At 51.3% G+C, this 25,966-nt stretch overlaps 1 pseudogene; it reads left to right on the top strand.

Moving 5' to 3' along the window:
• The first annotated feature begins 11,412 nt into the window (after window positions 1-11,412).
• On the top strand, window positions 11,413-13,090 carry LOC109785276 (uncharacterized; annotated as a pseudogene).
• Window positions 13,091-25,966: the final 12,876 nt, after the last annotated feature.

Raw genomic sequence — 25,966 nt, forward strand, 5'->3', positions numbered from 1 at the left:
CTTCGCTGTGAGGTACTCTGTCTCCATGGCGATGCAAATTTACTGTCGTGCCTCCTGCACTGACAGGTGGGGGATGTCGTTGTTAGAGTTATATTTATGATGCCATTTGGCTTTCTATATTTATGATGTTGTTAGGGTTGGGACCGACACAAATTCACCTGCTGCACAATTTTAAAATTTGGTTCTAACATAAGAGTGCAGCAACTAAAAGAAGCTATTTCATATAAAGCTTATTTTGCGGTTGCTCCCGAGCCCAACCCTCCCGAGCGGGCGAGAGGGGGCTCCGCCGCCGCCGCTCGATCTTCCTCTCCGGCCACCTCCTCCACGGCAGAGAGCAGATTCGGAACCCTCTCACCATTCTCTCTTCAACCCATCCCGACCCCCGCGCCGACCGTGCTCGGGCGACTCGGGTGGTGCCTCAACCCTAGCCGCCGAGGGTGTTACCTCCTTCCTCCCTTCCCTTCATCGCCTCCGCGGGACGCCGTCGGGCTAAGCCCGGGGGCCGATGGTGGTGGTGGGGCTCTCCCTCTCTCCCTCAGCATGGGGGTTGTGCGAGGGCCCTCAGCATGAGGAGGCCCGACGGCCAGCCCTACTTCGGCCGGCGGCGGGCCATCTAACCATGGATCGGGGGCGGCGACGTGGAGGGACTGGTGGACGGGTCTGCTGCATGCGTGGTCTGACCTCCGATCATATCAGATCTGGCCGGTGCGGCCTGCTTGTTGCGGGGCAGCGGAGATCGATGGTGGTCATGTCCACATAATGCTTGATGGAGGTTCATCGAGCTGTCCGAGTGAAAACCTTGCTCTCTGCTGGTTGTGAAGGTCGGCAATGGCAGCGCTCTTTTGTGGCATCCCCTTCTTGAAGGCATCGCCGTGGAGAAGCTGCATACCTCTATCCACTACCTCCGGGGGAAATCCTAGATTAGTCGATCGGATGATGGTGGCGCTCTTGTGTCATTCCCCCCTTGGGTGCGTCATTCTTGGAGGTGCGCATTGGCTCGAGGGACCAGTGGACGGTTTTAGCAATGGAGCGGCGTTTCATCTGACGTATCGACAACATGGAGTCTCGGCGGAAGATGCGTGATGATGGACGACAGGCCTGGTAAGGTCGATGCATTTATACCTACTCTGAAGATGGATCGGTGGAAGGCGGTGACGGCGGCCTCTGCAACGTGCGCATGCGGTGCCCGCTGAGAGTGCGTTGAACCGGTATGTACTCCAGACCCAGCGATTGCGGCTTGGTTGAGGCCTCCGGTTTTAGATGTTCTGCTTTGGTGTGAGGTCTGGCAGGCGACCTCGACAATGCGCACCCCTTCTTCAAGTTGATAGGAGTAGCGACAGATGTTGCAAGATGATGGTTTCAGATTTATTGATGCATTATTTTGTAAGGTCTTAAAATGAATAATTATTAAAATAGTTGTATGCATCGCCCTGATGTAGAGGCTGGGGTCATCCTCCTTTTCGAAAAATGAAAATTCTTAATTCTTATTAGGGGCAGAGCATAGAAGGAAATATCATGTTTTATATGGCAAGATACAAGTACCAAACGCCATCACGTTGACACTTCAATTTTGGATAGCTCTGTTATACACCCAGTATCAATTGATGGACTTTGATGTGAGAAGAGAGAAGCTGGGGATGCTAGCAGGAACACTACACCCAATACGCGATCGGAACGGAGCGGCGACGGAGATGGATGGGATGCTGGCAGACCACCCCAATTCCCCTCCTCTCCAGTCTCCAGCGAGCAATGAACGGCTCCCCACCTCCCCAAATTCGCCTCCTCTCCAAGTTCCGTCGATGGGCTCATCGCCTCTCCAAATCGACCCTCCTTTCTAGGTGGATGGCGCCAGGCCTTTGGAATAGGTGGGTACAAGGCACTGGCTCTGGAAGTTTTCCCTGTAATCCACAGCCGCTCCCTCATTTGCGCACATTCTCCATCCACCGGGAGCCACCCAGAACCGCTGCTGCCATGGCTCGTCGGAGTCGGAGCATCTAAAGCTCGTCACGAGGTTCCAGTCAACGCCTAGGACCGCCGCCGTCGTGGCACACCGAAGGAGCTCAAACTCCTGGTTACCAGCAACTTTCTATGTAGAAAGGCTATATATAAAGATGAGGCAAGAGGTAATTCTGCTGTGAGTTGTTACTGTAGTGTTGCATACAGGGCGTTGATGAGTGATCGGACAACCGACGCAAGACCTGGCTAATGGAGAAAAAGTACTAGCAGCAAGATGCTCTAGCGAGGGAAGTGAAGGATGCTAATAATGTCCTCGTGTCTGACATAAAGGAAAAGGCCGACGCGCTTGACTTGTCAGTTGGTGTTCTTCACAATCTTTTTCAGCACACTTGGTGCCCAATAATACTCGGGATACGAGCTGGTCCTCCTCTCCCCCTCGCGTCGCGCCCGTGGGCGACCGGGGGGAAAACCCTAGCCGCCGCCCCTCGAGTCTCCTCCTCCTCTCCCCCTCCTCGCCGCCGTCCATAGCGCCGCCGGAAGAAGCCTGGCCGGCTGGGCGGCGGCGGGGCTTCTCCCCATCCTCTCCGTCTTGGCTGGCGCGGGACAGCGAGATCCAGAGGAACGCCGGGCGAACGTGGGGTCCGGCGGCGCGGCGGGCGGGTCTCCCATCGGCGTCGTGCGCGGCGCGGCAGTGGCGACCTGCGTGTCGTGAGGTGGTGGCTGCGTTGGCCTGACCGGTGGTCGCGGGTGCCGCCGGATCCAGATCGGATCCATCTGGATCCTTTCTTCGGACTCCGTCGGCCGCCGCGGGGTGGTGATGATCGTCGCTGGCCACGTCGGATCGTTGGATTCGGCGTCTGGAGATCTACAAGGAGTTCTTCTCGATCCTCCTTTCTGGTGGGTTGAGCCCCATGGCTCTTTCATCTTCGCGGGTTTCGGATCGTGGCTTGCCGGATCCGGAGTACACGGAGGTTTGGTGGCATAGGATGGGGACCGGAGGAAACTTTGGCCGGCGTGTTCGGCCCGGCATCGGCGACGTCACTTGACGCCGTTACCCTTCCTGGAGGCGAAGCCGAGGTCCCCCCTATCCACCCCCGAACCCCTCCCGGACGAAAGTCCAAAATTCAGTCTGGATTGGGCGGCGGCGGCGTCCTGCGCGTCGTATCCTCCATGGAGGCGCCGTCTTGGGAGGAACTGCTGTTCGGGGGAGAGATGTGGATGGTGGGCTCCGAGTAGCTCCAGCAGTGGCGATGGTGTGGAGGTTGCCAGGTGGTGCGGCGTTGTATCAACCGCGTCATTGACGACCAGTGGTGGCGGCATGGTGCAGCTGCATATCGACGACGGATGCGGCTAGATGGACGAGCGCAGGGTGGTCGAGCTGTCTGGCGCCATGGTGGCGTCGACGGCAGGCCTGGCAAGGTCTGTGCGTCAGTACCTGCTCTGGAGATGGATCGGTGGAAGAAGGCGGCGGCAGCCTCGGTGAGTGCACCGGACCGGCATGTGACCCAGTCCCGGTATGTGGCTAGGATGGGGCATCCGGCATTAGATGTTAGGATTTGGTGCGATGTCTGTTTGGTATTAGGCTCGGACATTCGGCACCACTGCATCAAGGGGATAGGAGTAGCGACAGATGTTGCCTAGATGGTGGCTTCAGGCTTACTGATGTACTACTTTGTAAGGTATTTTGTGCTTAATAATTAATAAAGTGGCCGTATGCATCGTCCAGATGCAGAGGCCGGGGGTGCATCCTCCTTTTCAAAAAAACTTGGGAAAGCAAAGTTCAGACCGAATGTACTCTGCTTCTAGACTGAATATACTCTGTTTTCAGGCTGAATGTACTCTGTTTTCAAACTGAAAGTGATCTGATGATTCAGCATTATCTGTCGAGGGGGTTGTTTACTCGGCAACTAACGACACCGAGGCCAGCGTGCCGAAACAGTCTGCTAACACATGCCCACAGCCCAAGCCATGCCACGTTCGATGACTAAGTCAAAATCGGGCGTGAGGGAATGATTTCATAGGCTCAATCGCTTCCTAGGACATTTACCCCTAGAGAGCTTAGTGATCTAGCTGATTCACAACTCACAAGTATTACAGTAGAAAATACTCCCTGGGCACAAACGATTGCCAAGGAGAACCAGCTTTATTTTGGAAAAAGCAGTTAAACAACTTCAGAATTAGAATCTCCAAAGCCTACAACCATCGTTCCCTTCATCTCGTCACCTGCTGCCCCTTGCTATCAGTATGCTTAGTGTGTCCTTCGCCTCCTCCAACTCAACAGCGATTTGCACTCTGGACCTTCATCAAGGTTGGCAGCGTAGGGTGGCCCTGATAATAGTGTGTTGTGTTGTAACTGTATCTATGTGACCGGAAGCGAACTCGCCGTCGCTAACTGAGCTTGGCAGCGAACGAGATGGAAGCAAGATGATGCGCCACTCTGATTGAGAAGGACAAACGGGCAAACTTCAACTGAGCAGCCGACATGGAGCTGTTGCACAGGTCCATCTACCTAACATGATTTACATGTTTTTATAACAACAGACAGTGCTTCAGGCTTGTTCTCCAACTTGAACTCCTAATGCATCCCATTCCCTGTGGATTATCTATAGGTTGTTTTGTCACTCTCACCCTTTCTTTAGAACGGAGGCATCATATGCCCGGCCTCAAAATGAGGTCCTTACAGGGTTCGAACAAGGTTCACAGGTTTGCAGGACACAAAGACAGTAGTCAAGACATGAACAAGGCTGCGAAGGGCAACACTAAAGATCGATACATGGCCATCCAATTCCTAGTGGATTATCAATAGGTCACTCTGACCCTTCGTGATACCACTTGTTTTGTCATTTTCTCGCTTTCTTCCCCACCAGTCACTCCCTCTCTTCTCCACCAACAGTGTGTTTATAGAAAAGATACATAGCAATAAGTGAATAGTTCAACCACTCAAGAGGTACAAACTTAAGTGTTCCCATGGATCGCCCGACGTGGAAGGTATTCATATATTATGTAAAGTTCCTTGTAAAGATGGCTCAAAATGAACTGATGACTCGAGCTACCGAAGGAATACCCTATGTACTCTGTTTTCAATATGCAGCACTTCATCTTGTGACAAAAATGACAAATCTGACCTATGGACGAAATTATTTCAAAAACTGAACTGTGTTTGAAAAAATTTCACTCAACTGACCTTTTTGTATAGCGTCCGACATCTAGGCTCTAGGCGTCACACTACACCGTGTAACGCCTGGCTCTTAGACGCTACACATCTAACCAGCGTCGCACCCCAGATTGACTGAAAATACTAAATCAAGGTGTAACGTCTAAGAGCTAGGCGCTACACTCTGTATAGTGTAGCGCCTAACGATTAGGCGTTGCACTAGTGGCCGCTGTATGGACTTGGCAAGCTGGCACTTAAACGCTCACAGTTCGCGTACACACTCCCACATGCACACAGTCACTGTGTAACACCACTGGCGCACGCACTATTCCACGTAGCAAAGCTTGTTGCATGTGTGCCATTGTCCAGATGGATAGCCACTAGTGTACGCCTATACGTGAGGCGCTACACAGTGTAGCGCCTAGCTGACAGGCGTTGCACACTGATTTAGTATTTTCAGGCAGTCTAACGTGGGTCGCTGGTCAGGCGTGTAGTGCCTGACATTCAGGTGCTGCAGAGTGTAGTGTGGCGCCTAGATGTCGGGCGCTACACTAAAGGGTCAGCTGGGTGAATTTTTTTCAAACACAGTCCAGTTTGTAAAATAGTTTTATCCATATGTTAGATTTGTCATTTCTGCCTCTCATTGTGTGGTTCCATTTACCGCTGACTATTGAAGGCATCACAAACGCAGCCCTAGCCACGCCCTCGTCCTGTCGTCCACATCGAGCGAGGGACAACCGCCTCGTCCCGACGCCCTCCCAGAGCCGTGCGGCCGTACCCTGCCTCGCCCTCGCTTGTCGCCGTCCGCCGGCCAGAGCCCAGCCGTCGAGGAGGATCCCGCCTCTCCTTTAGTCCTTCCCGCCCCCTGTGACAGCAAGCTGTGTGCGCCCCTGCCCCTGTGGCGGCGGCCGCCGAGTGCCCAAAGTGCCCCATTCTGGCCGCAGCAAGTCAACCCAATTTAACTTATCAAATGCGAAATTTCTGCTTCCCCAATTTCTTATTTAGGGTTTGTGTTTTTTCTATGCTATCCTATCCTGTGGATTAACCGAACACATGTGCATTATTTTGCACATAATTTCTGCCCAAATAGCTTTATTGATAGATTTTTTTGAACTCGATTGATCGAAATTCTTATTACAGAATTGTTGAAGTATGAAGAGGACCCGGGACATTGTTTCTCTTTTTCAGAGAGAAGTTATGAAGGTAGGAAAGAAGAAGGCAGGGGCTATACATATGTAGCTAAAGAATAAACCGAAGAACTTCTCAAGGTATCCACGATGGTCCATGTACGTAGTATGTACTATGTAGCCTTCTTTACTAAAAATAGACTTAATTGAGAATTCTCGTGTGTTTGAAAGACCATATTGAGCAATTTTTATGTGATATTTTGGTAATTAGTTAGAACATTCACTTGTCACATTTCTTATCAAAAAAAAATTAGAAGCAGACCACCATCTCAAATGCTAGCTCTGCCACTGGCAAGTCAGAATAACCTGGGGAGTATTAGGTTGAATGTATATATGTCAATAATATTACCATCAGCATCCCATTGTTTGCATGATGAAAGAATAGATAAAATCAGTAAGAACGGCTAAATAAATATAGAACAGTTGGATTCATAAAGAAAACTGGTAGACACTAGACAGTTAAAAAAACTAGAACAAGTCATGTTACTTATATTCTTTACTTGAAGAATAAAATATTGTGCAAAAATGTAGGCTAAACTATTTCAAATGATACCCTTTTAGGTTTTCTAGCTCTTCGTTCACAATTATTATACGAGAAAATGCTCACAATTAGAATCTCCAAGGTACCACCACTTGCCGTCTGCTACCCCTCCCCGTCAGTAGGCTTAGTGTTTTCTCTGCCTGCTCCAGCTTGTCCGCCTTTTGCACTCTGGACCATGCTCAGGTGGCGTAGGATGGCCTCGATGATGGCGCAGCGGCTTGCTTCCATTTGGCTGACTCCCAAGCCTAGTTAGTACTACCGCTTTCGTTGCCGGTCACCTTGATTTTGTGTAAGGCTAGCAAACCACAACTAAGAAGCTGACACAGACCTGTTGTACAGGTCAATCCACCTAACATGATTTACTTGTTTGGATCACATAATACAGGATCCGGGGCTGCTTCTCCAACTCGAATTCCTAATGCATCTCGTTCCCAAATGGAGTTGTATAGGTTGCTCTAGCGCCACTTGCTTTGTCACTCTCACCCTTCATGATGCCACTTGTTTTGTCGCTCTTACCCTTTCTTTCCCACTAACCACCCCCTCTCTTCTCTCCACCGATGGTGTTTTATAGACAAGATCCATAGCTATAGGAGCACAGTTCAACCACGGAAGAGGTACAAACTTAAGTGTTCCAAGGACCGCCCGGCGTCGAAGATGTTCACACATTAATAAGGTTCCTTGTAAAGATATCACAAAACGAAGAGCTAGGTAGTCTCCCTCAGCTACTGAAGGAATCCTCTCTGTACTCTGTTTTCAACGTGCAACACTTTATTTTGTGGTCCATTTACCCCTGACTATTAAAGATATCACAAGTTTTATTAGATTGTTGGTGATGGCTGCACATCCGTGACCAATTTGTCCCTTTTATTGCGAACCTGCATGTAGTTTTACAATGTGTATAGTATCTCATTCATGCAGTTAAGCTCCCCGCACAACTGGATGACCAATCAACAAAACTGAACTCTGTGTGTTCGTACAGTCTGGTATGATAATAGCCATCATGCGTAAACTGTGGACTTACCTGGAGACAAATCTCACATGTTATGACTGGAAAAAAATTGAAAAATATAGCATATGTCAGGTCAAAATAACACGGGGAGTAATAGGTTGAATGTATATACGTCCAACAAGGAAACCATCAGCATCTCATCGTTTCCATGAAAGAACAGATAAAATCAGTAAGAACGGCTAAATATAGAACAGTTGAATTCAGAAAGAAACTTGTAGACACTAGACAGTTAACAAAGGCTAGAACTATATCAACGAGAGTTCAAAAATGACCATTCCCCTCCAACTCCAAACAACAGGATACAACAAAAAACTGAAGGATATATAGCCAAAAAGAAATGCATCAAGTTCCTTGTAAAGATCTTCATACACATCTGTAGATATCATGGATGAGCGGGCATTACAACAAGCAAATTTAAACAGCATCCGTGCAAAAATGTTGCAAGATCCCATAAATAACCGTTCCCCTCCCACTTTAAACACCAAAGATACATCAAGAAACGAAAGGTACAACCAATAAAATCATCAAATTCTGCATAAGCAAGTAGCATGAAGAATTCAGTCTCACCTGAGTACAGAATCAGAAATCAGGATCCTGTGTTGTAGCAGCACACATATATAGAGTATCCCTGTAGATACTAGTACAACACAATAATGGTATCATGGATGAATGGGCTTTAAAACAAGCAAGAACTTTGCATATTACAGGAAGCTGGTTACATTTCATGTTTCTGTGGGAGCAACATACTTGAATTGCTCGGGCGTTCTCCGGTTTTGGCAACCTCGTCGAGATCGACCACCGCGTCCTCTCCGGCGAGGACCTCTCCGCTGTGCGTGTCGTCCTTCTTATCGAGCACGCACGTGATGTGCCCTGTGATGTGTTTGGCCTCGGGGTGGGGCTCCCGCGTGATCACCATGCGCACCGTTGCGGTGTGGCCGCAGGCGGACTCCTACGACAACAACGACGTCTACATTCCCCATTTCGCCCCCCCCCCCCCCCCCCCCCCGCGCCGCCTTTCGCCCACAACGGTGGGCACATGCCGCTCCATGGCCACCCTCTTGGCTGCCCGGCCCCTGCCCCTCCTAGGCAACAACCGCCCTTCCAGCAGCAGGGCAGGGGGGCGCCGGTGCGCAGCTCGCCTTTCTCCTTCACTTCCATGGAGCGCCGCCTTTGCCCAACCCTCACGCCCCGCCTACGGCTTCGTCTGTGGTCATCACCGAGCTCGTCGACGACGGCGACTCGGGCGAGGAAGACATTCCGGGTGGCTCTGCTGCCGGGGTTGCCCTCCAGCCCGGGGTTGCGGGCACGGCTGCGGGTTCTGACCCGGAACCCGCTATGCATGGCCCATGCATTGAGCCTGGCGAGGCCTCTGTTGCGGCTGTCACTGGGGCTCCTGTGCGGTTCAGCCGTCGCCTTGCCCAAAAAGAGCCTGCGCAGTATATCTCCATGACTGCAAAGGCCATCAAGCAGCGGGAGCTCAAGGACTCGCTGAAAGGGTGCTCTCCCATTTTTCGGGCTAAAGCTCTCAAGCGCAATGTCGTCTCGGCCGTCCTCAAGCCTCTGGGAATGAATGCTGTGTCCGACTTACGCATGGCGGCGGCCATCCCCTCTGCCCCGGTGCCTAACGCTGTCGATGATTAGCACGCCCTGGCTACTGCCTCCGAGCACCGTTGCCCTGTCCCGGTTCGGTGCTAGTATCTGTATCTGTATCTTTTCTCTCGTGCTGTGTGTGTGTGGCGCCGGTCGCCGGAACTCGTCGGGTTGTAGCAGTGAGAACTGCTGCTCTTTACTTTCCTGTCTCGGTGCTATCTCTGGTTATGGATAGTGCTGGCCTATCTATCCTGTCAATCTTGTCCTGGAATGTCCAGGGGCTTGGGGATGATGACAAATGTGTGCTTGTGCGTAAGGCCATTTGTGATGCAAACCCCCTGGTTGCTTGTATCCAAGAATCAAAACTCTCCGCCGTGCTTTGGACGGTGCTAGGGACATCGCTGCTAGGGTCAAGTCCTTCCGTCACGCGGCCAAGGTTTGGAAGGCTAATCACCGGTTTGTCCCTAAACACGATAAAAACTGCAGATTTATTATTGATCTTTTTGACTTCTTCGAGGAGTACCGTGTGCTTTCAGTGGCTGAATGTGACCTTCGGCGGGACGCTCGTGCCGCTCTTGCCCTCTTTGTGCACCAGCAGGCCGCTTTCTGGCGACAGCGTGGGAAGTTCCGGAGAGTGGGCGAGGGGGACGAGAACACCCGGTTCTTCCATGCCCAGGCCTCGCACCGGTTCCGGGTGAATCGGATTCAGGAGTTGGACGTCGGCGGCACGGTGGTCGCCGTCCATGCCGCCAAGGCGGACGCCCTGCACGCCTTCTACACCGCGTTTTTGGGCACGGCCACGGAGCCCATGTGGCGTTTTGACCTGGCCGCCCTGGGGCGCGGCGACGGTGGACGGCGCCAAGTTGGAGGCTCCGTTCCAGCTTGAGGAGGTCGAGGCCGCCGTTCGGGCCCTCGACAGGACCAGTGCGCCTGGTCCTGACGGACTTGGGCCGGCGTTCTACCAGGCGGCTTGGGCGACTGTTGCCGGCGACGTCATGCGGCTCTTCGACGGGGTCTACTCCTCGACGACCGACCTCTCCTGCATCAACCGGGCGCACATTGTGCTGTTGCCCAAATCGGACGGTGTTCTTGCTCCCGGAGGTTTCCGGCCGGTCTCCCTTCAGAACTGTGACGTCAACCTGGTTTGCAAAGCCCTGACCACCAGACTGCAGCAACAAATTCCGGAAGTGATTGACTCCGACCAGTCCGGCTTTATCAAAGGGCGAACCATCTCCGAGAACTTCGTCTATGCTGCGGAGATTGTGCAGTGCTGTGAGGCGAGGAAAGCACCCTCTCTAGTTCTAAAGCTCGACTTCGCGAAGGCTTTTGACTCCATCAGCTGGAAGAGCCTTCGGCGGATCATGGAAGTGCGGGGGTTCCCCGCGCGCTGGTGTGACTGGATGGACGCCATCTTCCGCTCCTCCATGTCCGCGGTCCTCCTCAACGGGGTGCCCGGGCGCTGGATCACGTGCAAGAAGGGGCTGCGGCAAGGCGACCTGATCTCCCCCTACCTCTTCCTGCTTGTGGCGGATGTGCTGCAACGGATGATCCAGCAGGACGCCCACTGGTGGTTGGTGCGCCACCACTTGTCCTACAGTACGCCGACGACACTCTCATCGTTATTCGGGCTGAGATGGATGCGGTGAAGCGCGTGAAGAGCGTCCTTGATGATTTTGCGGCGGCAACTGGACTGGTCATCAACTTCCATAAGAGCACGGTGGTGCCCTTGCACGTCCCTGAAGGTGAGCTTCAGGGTATGGTCCGTGTCTTGGGCTGCCAGGTTGGAAGTTTCCCTCAAGTCTACCTCGGACCTCCTCTCTCCAACCGCAAGCTGACGATGGACGACTTCCTCCCCCTCATCGCCAAGGCCGAGCGCTACCTGTCCGGCTGGCGGGCGCTGCTTCTCTCCTTTGGGGGGCGGCTTGTCCTGCTCAACGCCGTCCTCGACTCGCTGCCCACCTACACCTTGGCGGCTATGGAGCTGCCGCCGTCGGTGCTGCGCGCTCTCGATGCTCTTCGGCGCTCCTTCCTATGGGTGGCGGCGGACAGGGCATCGGGGGCCCAGCGCCTTGTTGCTTGGGAATGGGTGGTCCGCCCCAAGTGCGAAGGAGGGCTGGGGGTGCGTGCTCTCCCGGTCCAGAACCGCTCTCTTCTGCTAAAGCTGGTGCACCGCCTCCACTCGCAGCAGGACTCGCCATGGGCCACTTGGGTTTGGACTGAGCTCGGGCGCTCCCTTCTCACCCCGATGGTGGCGTCGTCCCTCCCTGGCCCCCACTGGGCCTCCCTGGCCCCCACTGGGCCTCCCTGGCGCAGCTCATGCCGATCTACAGGGCGATCTCCACCGTCCAGGTGGGGGACAGGCGCACCACCGCCTTTTGGTTGGACGCTTGGCTCCCAGGAGGCACCCTGGTGTGGCGGCTGCCTTCGCTGTTCTCCTACACCACCGCGCCGGAGGCCTCCGTGGCCCAGGTGTTGTGTCGCGGCATCGACGTGGTGCTGGTCCCGCGCCTGAACCATGCCGGGGCGCGCGAGCGTGCCGAGCTTCTTCGGATCGTCGAAGGCGTGGCCCTCTCGGAGTCATCCGACAGACGGTCTCTTCGCCCTGGCTGCGCGAAGGGCGAGCTCCTCCCCTCGGCCGGAGTCTACCAGCTGTGTCACTTTGGAGGCCTTGGGGTGCCGTTCGAAGCTTTTGTCTGGCGCAACTTCGCCCCCAGCCGGGTCCGTTTCTTCGGCTGGCTTCTGGTCCAGGCCAGGGTCCATACTAGGGACGTCCTCCTCCGCAAGCACATCGTCGACGCTGCTGGTGCGGGGTGCCCCTTTTGCTCCGCGCCCCTCGAGACGGCTGATCATGTCATCTTCGAGTGCGCGTTCGCCCGCCGTTTCTGGAGTGTGGTGGGGAAGAGCTCCCTACATGCTTCACCTACTCACCCCCCCCGTGCCCGCGGGGTCGGGGCCCACCTTCCTGTTACTCTGCTGCTGGCAACTTTGGAAGCACCGGAATGCGGTGGTCTTTCAGGGGGCCCTTTCGTCGCTCCCCAGGCTCCTTAGTCAGTGCAGAGACGACGCGATTCTCTGGCGTGTATGGCTGCCTCGCCCTCTAAAGCATGCGGTGGATGTCTAGCTGTCCTGCTTTGCCAGCCCTGGTTGAGTCTCTGGGCTTGATCCCTCCCCCCTCCCTCTTCTTTGTCTTGTGTATGGACGATGCTTCATCTGGGCCTTTGGTCCGCATATTTATACAATATTCAGGTGGGGAAATCTCCCCCCCCTCGAAAAAAAAACATACTCGGATTTAATCAAAAAGCATTCAACACGAGTCTAAATTTCGAAGGGGGTACAAGTACCGCCAATGGCGAACTACTTGTGACAACCGGCAAGGGTGCAAAAGCAAAAAAAAAAATGCTCTTTTGAGTTCTCGGGCTCACAGCATCGTAAACTGTGTAGACTTACCTGGAGACAAATCTCACATGATGAGCCAGAAGAAAAAATGGAAGGTATAGCATATGTCTGGTCAAAATAACCTGGGGACTAATAGGTTGATGGGCACATAGCCAAATCGAATATCCAGAGTGTCTATGTGCAATAAGAAAACCATCAACATTTCCCGCAAAAAGAAAAAGAAAACCATCAACATACTGCATCTCACTGTAACATGAAAGAAAAGGTAACACCAAGCCTGCCAAAATGCTACAAGACCTCAGAAATAACCATTTCCTTCCAAACAACTGGATACGTTAATCAATGAACTGAAAGATACATCCAAAAGAAATGCATCAAATTCCACATAGGCAACACGATCTGGTGTTGCTGGAGCACGCACGGGCACATGACACCTCAGTAGATATCATGGATGAGCGGGCATTACAACAAGCAACAACTTGCCAACAAACTAGAGGCGAGAGCGGCTATGATAGCTGGGAATGGGATTCAGCGAGATGGAAGCAAGCTACTCCGCCACTTGGGTTGTGCGGGAGAGACCGGAGAACCTCAACTGAGAAGCTGACATGGACCTGTTGCGCAGTTCGATCTAGCTCACATGGCAACGCTCGGGCCTTCTTCTCCAACTCGAATTCCTAATGCATCTCATTCCCAAAGGTTCATCTATAAGTGCTTTGTTTTGCCACTCTCACCCTTCGTGATGCATACCACCATCGTGGCATTCAGCTCGCCGTCTGCAACCCCACGTTGTCAGTAGGCTTAGTGTCTTCTTTGTCTCCTCTAGCTCATTTGCCGTTTGCACTCTGGAGCATGCTTAGGTAGCGTATGTTGTCCTCGATCATGGTGTGTTGTCACGCACTACTATAGTGTGCATCTATGTGACCTGTTACGAAAGCGGTAATACTAACTAGGCTTTGGAGTCGACGAGATGGAAGCAAGCCGCAATGCCAGTTGGATGGCGAGGGAGAGTAGCAAACCACAACTGATAAGCTGATATGGACCTGTTGTACAAGTCAATCTAGCTAACATGTTCAATTGGTTGGGTAACATTACTACAGAAATCAAAGCTTGTTCCCCAACTCGAATTCCTAATGCATCCCATTCCCAATGTATTATCTGTAGGTGACTCCAGCACCACATGTTTTGTCACTCTCACCCTACGCGTTGCCACTTGTTCTATCGCTCTCTCACTTTCTCTCCCACGAATAACGCCCTTTCTTCTCCACCAATTGTGTTTTATAGACAAGATCCATAGCTATACATGCACGGTTCAACCACTAAAGTTGTACAAACTTAAGTGTTCGACGGACCGCCTGGCGTGGAAGATGTTCAAACATTATGTAAGGTTCCTTTAAATATATCACAAAATGAACTGATGACTCGAGCTAGGTAGTCTTCCTCAGCTACCGAAGGAATACTCTATGTACTCCGTTTTGAATGTGCAGTACTTCATGTGGTTCCATTTACCCTGACTACAGAAGATGTAACAAATTTGATAAGATTGTTGGTGATGTCTGCACATCAAGACCAATATTTTCCTTTTTATTGTGAACCTCCATGTAGTTTTACAATGTGTTTATCGCATTACATGGAGAAAACTGAAAATCTTGTATATTCTCTCATTCGGTTAAACTCCCTTTACAGCTGGACAAGCGATCAAGAAAACTGAACTATCAGTCTTTATACAGTGAATTTTGGAGAATTAAAATGCTCTTTTGCGTTCCCAGGATGAATGTAATCATCTGCCGGGAACTGGCTCGTGATAACTTTGTAAACTAAACTAAGAGATAAATGCCATCAAGCGTAATTTTGGTAACTTACCTGGAAACAATTCCCATATGTTATAAACCGGAAAAAATGAAAGATATACTAGCATATGTGAGGTGTGGAGTAATAGATTGAGTGTATATGTGTAATAAGAAAACCATCAACATACTGCATCCCAATGTAACATGAAAGAACAGTACAATTGCTACAATTGCATTCGATAAGGAAACAGGTATCCGGTTAAAAAAAGACTGGAAGTAGATCAAAATATAACACCAAGCCTGGAAGAAATGCTGGAAGACCTCAGAAATAACTAGATACAGCCAAAAAGAAATGCATCAATTTCCACATAGGCAACATGATACTGTGTTGCTGGAGCACACACAGGACACCTTAGTAGATATCATGGATGAATGAGCATTACAACAACAACAACAACCTGGATGTTACATGAAACAAGAAACACCGCTTGTTTGCCAGTACATGGGAGCAGTACACTTGTGAATTTAACTCAAATTCATCCAACACGAGTCAAAATTACACCAGGGGTGAAAGTACCACCGTTGGCTAACTACTTGTGATGCCGTCTGCCACCACCACCTCTCACTGTCCCTGGTGAATGTCACCCTTCACGAGCCTTCTGCCATGGAAGAATGAGTCCCCCTGATTAAACTTCCCAGAATTGAATTGAATTGAATAGGACTAGGAGGCTGACCTCCATCTCAACGGGGTGAAGGAAGCGAATTTATTTTACCTCAAAAACAGAGGGAATTGAACTGCATAGGAGGTTGACCTCCATCTCCATGCGGTGATGGAGGCGCCCATATCCTTGCACGTTCGCAAATCCAGGAGGTTGATCTCCGTCTTCATGCACTGATGGGAAGCCGCCAAATCCTTGGGCGCATAAAACATAAATCACACACATGGAGAACATATGTAGTGCTCACAAGTTTTGAGGCGTCCTGACATCTTTGTAGGCCACCAAGCACGAAGTTAAATTCGTCAGAATTGTGCAAAAACATTGAGTGGGTTAAGACACCGAAAATTTATAACGTCAACAACTTTCAAGTTCAAACTTGATCTACACATCAATATGTGAAAACAAATCACCCTTTTTTGAAAAGGGGAGACTCCCCGGCCTCTGCATCAGAGCGATGCATACGGCCAACTTTATTATAAAACAAATAAGTTCAACAAAGGTCTCAAAGTGATAAAGAAAGAAAAAGCAAAGCTCACACAGAGCCTAAAAAGAAGTAACCATAGCGCCACAACCGGCCGGCATAAACAAGATAAGGAAACTAATTGCCTATCGTATTACATGACCGTCATCCTAACCGGTTGAAAATATCCCGAGCTACCATCTCCCACCGGATAGATCCAGTAACCAAACGCTCCCTGGCCTCCGTCGGAGTGAGTAGCGACCACATACGGATCAAAGAAGTGGCTCGGAAGATAACCTGCAAAAAAAATGAAAATTTGATGTACTGTTAAAAACCAAGTCATTTCTGCAGTTCCAGACTGCCCACAATAAAGCACATACTCCTACGCGAATGTGTCTTGCTAATTCGGCCTCTACCCCGTTAAGCCACGTTCCAAATAACGTGTTGACAGAATTCGGAGGAGTAATATTAAAGGCTATGTGCACCGTTCGCTATAGCACTTTTGCCAGCGGGCAGTCAAGAAAAAAGGTGTTTGATAGTTCCATCCCGATCACAAAACCTACACCTAGTAGGTCCTGTCCAGTTGCACTTTGCCAAATTGTCCTTGGTTAAGATGGCTTGTTTATGTACAAACCACATAAACACTTTAATTTTCAAAGGAACTTTGACTTTCCAAACATGTTTGGAACTAGGAATGGAGCTAGAATTGATAACATCGAGATACATCGATTTAACTGTAAACTCCCCAGTCCTAGTAAGTTTCCAGCGCAACTGATCGGGTTTTTGAGATAGCTGGACCTCCATCAGTCTGCTCACTAAATGGAGCCAAGCTTCCCACCGATTATCGGCTTGCGTTCTCCTGAATTGAATATTTAGGGGGATGGACTGGAATACTGTTGCAACATACGCGTCGCGTCATTGAACAATACTATAAAGACTCGGGTATTGAAGCGCGAGGGGTGTCTCTCCTAGCCAAGTATCCTCCCAGAAACGCGTGCTGGTGCCATTTCCGATTATAAACTTTGTCCTATTAAAAAAAGCTGATTTGACTCTCATCAGCCCTTTCCAGAAAGGCGAATCCGTCGGCCTTACTGTCACTTGGGACAAAGTTTTGGAGGACAGATACTTACTACAGAGAATCTGCGCCCAAGTGGCCTCTATCTCAACAGACAACTTAGACAACCACTTGCAAAGAAGACATCTGTTTTTGACTTCAAGATTTTCAATGCCAAGACCCCCTTGGTCTTTTGGTCGACGGAAAATATCCCATTTGGCGAGTCTGTATTTTCTTTTTAGTTCATCACTCTGCCAGAAGAAACGGGATCGATAGAAGTTCAGCCTTTTCCTAACTCCAACTGGAACCTCAAAAAAAGACAAGAGAAACATACGCATACTCGTGAGAACCGAATTAATAAGAATTAATCGGCCTCCGTATGACATGAGCTTGCCCTTCCAGCAACTCAGTTTCTTCTCAAATCGATCCTCAATACACTTCCATTCTCTGTTCGTTCGCTTACGATGGTGAATTGGTATACCTAGATACGTAAACGGTAAAGCCCCCAATTCGCACCCGAACAATTGCCTATAAGCCTCTTGTTCCTCATTGGCTCTTCCAAAACAGAACAATTCGCTTTTATGAAAGTTAATCTTTAGCCCGGTCAACTGTTCAAATAACCATAACACCAGCTTCATATTTCTCGCTTTTGCCAAGTCATGCTCCATAAAGATGACAGTATTATCAGCGTACTGCAGGATGGACACACCTCCATCCACTAGGTGAGGCACCAAGCCACCCACCTGACCAGCTTCCTTAGCCCTTCCTATTAGAATTGCCAACATATCAACTACAATGTTGAACAAAATAGGAGACATCGGATCACCTTGTCTCAGGCCGTTATGTGTCTGGAAATAATGACCTATGTCATCATTCACTTTAATTCCAACACTCCCTTTTTGCGTGAAAGATTCAACTTGTCGTTGCCAAGCTTCATCAAAACCTTTCAATAGGAAGGCCTGTTGAAGGAAAGGCCATTTGACTTTATCGTACGCTTTCTCAAAATCCACCTTGAAAACAACTCCATCTAGTTTTTTCGTGTGAATTTCGTGGAGCGTTTCATGAAGGACCACAACCCCTTCTAGGATGTTTCTGTCCGGCATGAAAGCCGTTTGGGAATGCTGCACCACAGAATGCGCAATCTGTGTGAGCCTATTAGTCCCAACCTTGGTGAAGATTTTGAAACTAACGTTAAGAAGACAGATCGGCCTGAATTGCTCAATTCTCATAGCCTCTGTTTTCTTAGGAAGCAAGGTTATTGTTCCAAAATTCAGGTGAAATAACTGAAGCTGTCCAGAGAATAAATCGTGGAACATCGGTAACAAATCCCCCTTAATAACATGCCAACATTTTTTGTAGAACTCCGCCGGAAATCCATCCGGCCCTGGTGAGGGAGTCCTGGACTAAGGGGTCCTCGGGCGTCCGGCCTGTTATCCATGGGCCGGACTGATGGGCTGTGAAGATATGAAGGCCGAAGACTGTACCCGTGTCCGGATTGGACCCTCCTTAGCGTGGAAAGCAAGCTTGGCGATCTACTATGAAGATTCCTTCTTATGTAACCGACCCCATGTAACCCTAGATCCCTCTGGTGCCTATATAAACCAGGGGCCGTAGTCCGTATAGGACACATTCAGTACCATAGTCATACAGGCTAGACTTCTAGGGTTTTAGCCATTACGATCTCGTGGTAGATCAAGTCTTGTAATACTCATATTCATCAAGATCAATCAAGCAGGAAGTAGGGTATTACCTCCATAGAGAGGGCCCGAACCTGGGTAAACATAGTGTCCCCGTCTCCTGTTACCATCGATCCTAGACGCACAGTTCGGGACCCCCTACCCGAGATCCGCCGGTTTTGACACCTTCTATGACAAGCTTCGAAAATAATGTCCTGCCCGCACTGCACTGCTGCAAGTCGAGACCCTTCTATGACATCCGCGAAATATCGCTCGGGTGTGCGGTGCTCCTTGCCCTCCGGCGGCCCTCTGGTCACCTCGACGGCGTCCATCTTCGCCCACCACATCTTGCAATGGGCGAAGGCCATGCGCGCACCTTCAATGCAGGCCGAGCGCTTGACGACGTCCAGCCGAGGACAGGCGTTCACCATCTGCCTCACGAGTCCGAAGTAGCTGCCCGGCATAGCTTCGGCTGGCCATAGCAGGATTATCAAATCCTTAATGGCTAGTTCGGCTACCCTATGCAGCTCCACCAGCTGTTTCAGCTGATCGGTGAAGGACACGGGATGCTCTGGCACCGCATACTGCGACCAGAATAGCTTCTCCGTAGAACCCCCTCCCTCAGCTCGATAGAACTCCGTTGCGTCTGATACACTGCGTGGCAAATCCGCAAAAGCCCCTGGGGAACTCCGAACCCGGGTTAGTAAAAGGTACTGCTTCTCCGCATACTTGCTTTGCATCTTAAATGCCTTACCCGACGTGATCTTCTTGGCCTCCTGGATCTCCTGGAGGGCGGCCTGGGCCTCATTCCGTGCGGTCTCCGCGCTCTGACGAGCCTTGGCGAGTTCGGCCCCTTGAGCCGACGCATCATGCTCCAAGGCCTCGCATTTTTTCACCGCATCCTGGAGCTCCTGCTGGACTTCTTTGACCTGGGCCTTGAGCTTCTTACGGGCGGCTTGCTGCTGGACAACTTTCTCCTCGGCCTCGCCCAGGGCCTTCCTCAGGGCCTCGACCTCGGTCGCGGCTCCTGCACATATTACGACACCACGGTCAATATACATCGCTTATTCTTTCCGAACACATAGTAAGTCGTCATTCACCTTGCTTCTCCTGGAGCCGAATTTTAACCTCGTCGAGCTCGTTCTCGGTCCGCTCCAGCCTCTGCTTTAGTTTAGAGACCTCGGCATCATGCGAGGTTGCGGCCAACAGTGACGCCTGCTCATTGATACATATTAAGTTAGTCTCCTATAACAAAGGATTGATCCTCTGTCCGGTTCTGCTCATTGACGGAGGCGCCTCGTAGCGCCTCCATCAGGTTACCCGGCGCCCCTGGATGGACAGGGGCCACCGGTGGAAGCGGCGCACCCCCCTCCTTCAAAGGGGGCTGCTCGCCCGACTCCGGAGCCATATGAGTCTCCGGAATCGTATTCGGCGGAGGGTCGAACTGGATGCGGCCCTCTTCGCCAGTCTCCATGGGGATCGGCTCCCCCATGTGTCCGGCAGTGGAGATCTCGCCTTGTGGCACCTCCCGGATAGCGTCCTGGGGTCCTCCTCGGTTCAGAGCGGTCCTTCGGGACAACACTTCGGTGTCGTCCCTGGCCCCGGGGGAATAAGCAGGCGGTGGCGACATGCTCGCCATCTCCTACGGAGCCAACGAACCTCCAGATGAGGATCGTTGGATGAGGTCGCGGGCCGGACTGCAATAGTACAGTTAGCTATGTCAAGATAATGAAGAAAAAGGGCCGGATGTGCGCATAAGCGAGCCATGTCACTTACGATGCGGCCTGGGGCTTAGTGCGGGGGCGTCGTTCCAGACTGCTGTCAACGTCCCACGCGGTGTTGACCGCTGGGACGCCCTTCCCCTTCTTGGGCGTTTTCGCCTCCAGATGCGAGGAAGCTGCCCTCTTCTTCTTTCTCTCCTCAGGGGGAGGGTTGTTCTCCTCCTCCTCCTCCTCCTCTTCCTCTTCATTGTCCTCGGGGACAGAGGAATGGGCCTCGTCGTCTTCGGATGTCACGTCCGAAGTGCCCTTGTGACGGGGGACACTTTTGGCCCCCTTGGCCTTCTTCTTGGCTTTCTTCTCCAGCGCCTTATATGGCGCCGGCACCAGCATCTTCGCTAGACGCGGGATGACCGGTTCTTCAGGCAGCGGAGCTGGACACTGGATCCGCTTCGCCCTCTCCATCCAGTCCTGAAAAAACAATAATAAAAGCTCAGACATCATCCTCGAAACAATTAAGTTGGGGATACATCAAAAATGACATACCTCGTTGGCGGGGTGTTTACAATCGTGACCACGGTATGAATCCATGGCCGACGGTTTCTCATTTCCCTTAAAGAGCAACTTCCAGGCATCTTCGTGGGTGGTCTCGAAGAGCCTCACCAGGGGTTGATGCTTCTTTGGATTAAAATCCCACAGAGGGCGACTTCTGCGCTGGCATGGGAGAATCCGGCAAACTAGCATCACCTGGATTACATCGACGAGCTTGACGTCCTTGGCTATCATGCTCTGGACGCGCATCTGCAACGCTATCAGCTCATCGGGCGAACACCAGTCCGGACTCTTCTCGACCCAGGAGGTGAGTCTCATGGGAGCACCGGAGCGGAATTTGGCAGCCACGGCCCAGGTAGTGCCACAGGGTTCTGTGATGTAGAACCATTGTCTCTGCCACTCCTTTACTGTCTCCACGAAAGTACCTTTCGACCAGGAGACGTTGGGTAGCTTGCTCACCATGGCTCCTCCGCAATCCGCGTGCTGGCCATCCACCACCTTCGGCTTCACGTTGAAGACTTTGAGCCACAGCCCGAAATGGGGTTGGATACGGAGGAAGGCCTCACACACGACGATAAATGCCGAGATGTTGAGGAAGGAATTCGGGGACAGATCATGGAAATCTATCCCGTAATAATACATCAGCCCGCGGACGAAAGGGTGGAGTGGAAACCCTAGCCCGCGTAAGAAATGGAGGATGAACACTACCCTCTCGGTGGGCTTCGGCGTGGGGACGACCTGTCCCTCAGCCGACAGACGGTGGGCGATCTCCTTCGCCAAATATCCAGCCGCCCGAAGCTCAGTAATGTCCTCCTCCTTGACGGAGGAGACCATCCACTTGCCCTGACCTCCGGATCCGGACATGGTTGCTTGAGTGGAAAGGAGATAAGAACCTTGGCGCTAGAGCTCGAGATTGGAAAGGCGGAGACAGAGAGAGGGCGTGAGAGAGGAATACGGAATCCTTATCCCCTTATAGAGGCAGCGAGTATTAAACGCCTCCTCACTCGCCTTAAGATTCGCCTATTCCCAAGGGATGTATAAACGGTGCGGTTGGGTTACCCATGCCCGCATTGATGAGAATCCCGCAATAAGGGGACACGATCTCTGCTTTGACAAGACGTGCCAATGGCAACCGCGTCTCGGGACGTGGGGCGTCGAACACAAAAACGGTTTGGAATTATGACCGGTCGAACGTACTGTCGTGCTACGAAAAGTTGTTAGTAAATGGAACTCGTGTAAAAATATATTCTCTCTGCGGTTGTGTATGGTGTGTGTGACAGGTCCGGATACTATCATCGCATCCGAAGACTATCTTGGAGTTTGGAAAAAGGGGAACCCGCCTTGCAATGCCGAAGACAATCTGCGCGCCGGACTCCTCGTCATTGAAGCCAGGTTCAGGGGCTACTGAGGGAGTCCTGGACTAAGGGGTCCTCGGGCGTCCGGCCTGTTATCCATGGGCTGGACTGATGGGCTGTGAAGACATGAAGGCCGAAGACTGTACCCGTGTCCGGATTGGACTCTCCTTAGCGTGGAAAGCAAGCTGGGCGATCTACTATGAAGATTCCTTCTTATGTAACCGACCCTATGTAACCCTAGATCCCTCCGGTGCCTATATAAACCGGGGGGCGTAGTCCGGATAGGACACATTCATTACCATAGTCATACAGGCTAGACTTCTAGGGTTTTAGCCATTACGATCTCGTGGTAGATCAAGTCTTGTAATAATCATATTCATCAAGATCAATCAAGCAGGAAGTAGGGTATTACCTCCATAGAGAGGGCCCGAACCTGGGTAAACATCATGTCCCCCGTCTCCTGTTACCATCGATCCTAGACGCACAGTTCGGGACCCCCTACCCGAGATCCGCCGGTTTTGACACCGACACCTGGAGCCTTATTATTTTTCATCTGTGAGATTGCTTCAAACACCTCTTTCTTCGAAAAAGGGGAAGTCCAAATATCATTCTCATCTGCAGCCAGTTGAGGCACATCCTCAATTCTAGACTCATCCAGGGACACACAATTTTCCTCCGGAGGCCCAAACAACTGCTTGTAGTATTCAGTTATGTATAATTTTAGGTGTTCTTGTCCTAAAATCGTTCCTTCGTATTGTTCTAGCTGAAAGATTCTTTTCTTTTGTGCTTGCCATTAGCGATCATATGAAAGAATTGAGTGTTCGCGTCCCCCTAGACCACTTTGCGAACCTTAGCCCGCATCGCCCACTTCAATTCCTCTTCACGGAGAAGCTCTTTCAATCTCATCTCCTCCTCAAGTTTAGCAGTAAGCTCCGTAGTGGGAAGGATTGTGGACTCGGCTTTTAAATCTAGGGACTGAATAAGAGTAAGGAGCCTTTCCTTTTCAACCTGATAAATCCCACTGAGATGCTTAGCCCACCCACGCAAAAAACTCCTCAAGTGCCGTATCTTATTCTGCCAGTGCTCAATCGAAGTTCTACCTCCTGCATCCTTAGCCCATTCCCTGGCTACCAGATCCAAGAATCCTTCTCTTTCAAACCATGCTAGTTCGAACGAAAAAGAATTTTTGTTCCCCACATGGGTAGCCTCACCGGAGTCCACGAGTAATGGCGTGTGGTCCGAGATACCGCGCGAAAGCGCCTGAACCGTTACCAAAGGAAACTTCTGTTCCCATTCAACGCTCGCAAGGACTCGATCCAACTTCTCGAACGTCGGGTTTGGCAAGGTATTAGCCCAGGTGAACTTTCTACCCGAAAGCTCTATCTCTCTGAGATCCAAGCTTTCAATGATGGTATTGAACATAAACGACCACCTGCCATTGAAATTACCATTGTTCTTTTCCTCTCTCCTTCTAATGATGTTGAAATCACCCCCAACCAAGATTGGAAGCTGCTCAGAACCACAAATTCGAACTAGATCTGCCAAAAACTCAGGTTTGAGTTCTGGCTGTGCGGCACCATATACCGCCACCAGTGCCCAATTAAACCCATCGGCCTTCGACCTAAGCCAAAACTTAATTGCGAAATCTCCCATCACGACACTTCGCACTTCTAGCGATTCGCATCTAACTCCAAGTAAGATCCCTCCCGATCTTCCTCTCGAAGGGAGGCAGTGCCAATCAAAATCAACACCTCCTGATAAGGTACTAAGAAACTGGGGAGAAAAATTATCTCTACCAGTTTCCGAAAGCGCAATAAAATCCAACTCATACTGGATGGAAGCGTCTACGAGAAAACTTCTTTTAGCCAAGTCTTTCAGACCTCTGCTATTCCAAAAAATTCCTCTGATAGTTCGTCATGAATTTTTTTAGTAGTATGGATCCTAGCACTCCTGCGCACCGCCGAAGCCGGATAAATTTTGCGCTTCCACTTGCATTTAGGTTTGTTTTGATCCTCCACCCGGTCCTCACAACCGGGCTCCGTGGATCTAACTACTTCACCCTCAAAAGTGTCATCCTGTTCCTCAGACTCAGGAAGGAATGGTGCAAGGTCGGCACAAAATTATCAAGCACCCTAACTCCCAATGCATCTATATCAGAGCCATTCATAGGTTTGACCGCTGCTAAGTTCCGAATCATTTCTAAAGCGTGTTCCGCTTTCAAATCCAGGATATCATTAACAGACTTAGAGATTTCACTATCATTACTACCTAGTGAAACTCCTAATTGATTTGCATTGTTAATAATCTCATTATTAGAAAAATACAAAATGGAATTAGAAGTGTTGACCGACATACTAGTAGTGACCTCAATGTCATAAAGCTTGGCCGCCCTCATAGCGCACCGCTGCTGCATGTCGTCAACCTCCGGAATATCCTGGAGGCGGCAGCTCATCCGCCACCCCACAGATACCGGATCCGAGACCCCTCCAAATGCGATGACGTCCTCCCGAGTGGCCCCGCACGAAGTACGGCCTCCAGCCTGACCTCGAACACACTGCGGGGCTGCACCCGTCAAAAACGCTGCAGTAGTTGCCGCGAGCAGCCGAGGGGGGTTTCCAGGCCCCGACGATGTCGGCCTCGACCCGACGCCCTGGAGCTCAGGCGCGCAGGTGTAGGGGGTTACGCAGGCCGCCTGCCCGTACTGCCCGCCCGCCCCGGGCCACTGGCTAGCTGTAGCCGCGGGCGCCACAGGTGGTGCAGCCACCCTAGCCGCGGGAGGAGAGGAAGGGGCCGAGGCCACCTGCCCAGGACCCCCTCCCCTAGAGTCAACCATCGTCGTCAGCTCCGTCGCCCGGGCTGAGGCATCGGTCAGAACGGGAAAAAGAGGGGCCTCCTGCCCAAACTCCTCCCCCCTCCATCAACCGAGGTCGTCACAGAGACAATCACCTCCGAGCCCCCGAGCACGGGATCATCAACAACATCGAAGTCCAGCGTAGGTAGCGTATGCTCAAGCACATCATCGGACTCCATCCGGTCACTCCAGAGTCTGGGAGGGGCCGAAGCTGGCTGAAACGACCCAAATCTCAGAGCGTTCATCGGCACCGAAGAGGGTGGTGCCGTCCCGTCCCCGGGCGTCTGAGAGACGGACCCCGAACCATCGGACGGCCCTCGTCCAGTGTCACCCACTGGCGCCTCCTTGGCACCAGAACGATCATCTCCCTCGTGCATGTCTACACCAGTCCCATTGATGGCCTCAGCGAAAAGATCAGTATCCTCAAACTCAATCTCTAGGAGGAAAATTTCGCCCCTATATGTCCACTTAACCACATCAGGCACAAACTCAATGTCCAGAACACTCACCAATAATCGGGCCACCCCATGAGCTCGGGTAAAGGCCATATCCACTCTCTCAGTTTCCCCCCACCAAAATACCCAGGCTAGCAACTACCCGAGCATCCTGCATCGGCTTCGAAGGAGCCCCAGAGAAACGTAACCAAACCTGAGTAAGAGGCTTGCCCTGTGGCTGAACCTTTTTCCACTCATGGAACTCCAAGATACACTCTGTGCCAGGCACTCTGCACAACCCAAAACTCAGAAGTCTCTGCAAGTCCTCAACAGAGGGGAAGCCAACCTTATACATGTTGCCGTCGAGACTTACAAGCTCCCACTGGTAGTCACCTGGAACTAACTCCATAAGCCTCTGCACAATCTGAGCCTCAGAGACAATACTTCTGGTAAGTTTCACAATTCCAGTGGTCATGCTCTGGGTCTCCTCTGGGATCTCCCTCGGACTGGGAGACTCAAAGAACATC

The sequence above is a fragment of the Aegilops tauschii genome, chromosome 1 (genome assembly GCF_002575655.3).
Source record: "Aegilops tauschii subsp. strangulata cultivar AL8/78 chromosome 1, Aet v6.0, whole genome shotgun sequence".
NCBI lineage: Eukaryota > Viridiplantae > Streptophyta > Magnoliopsida > Poales > Poaceae > Aegilops > Aegilops tauschii.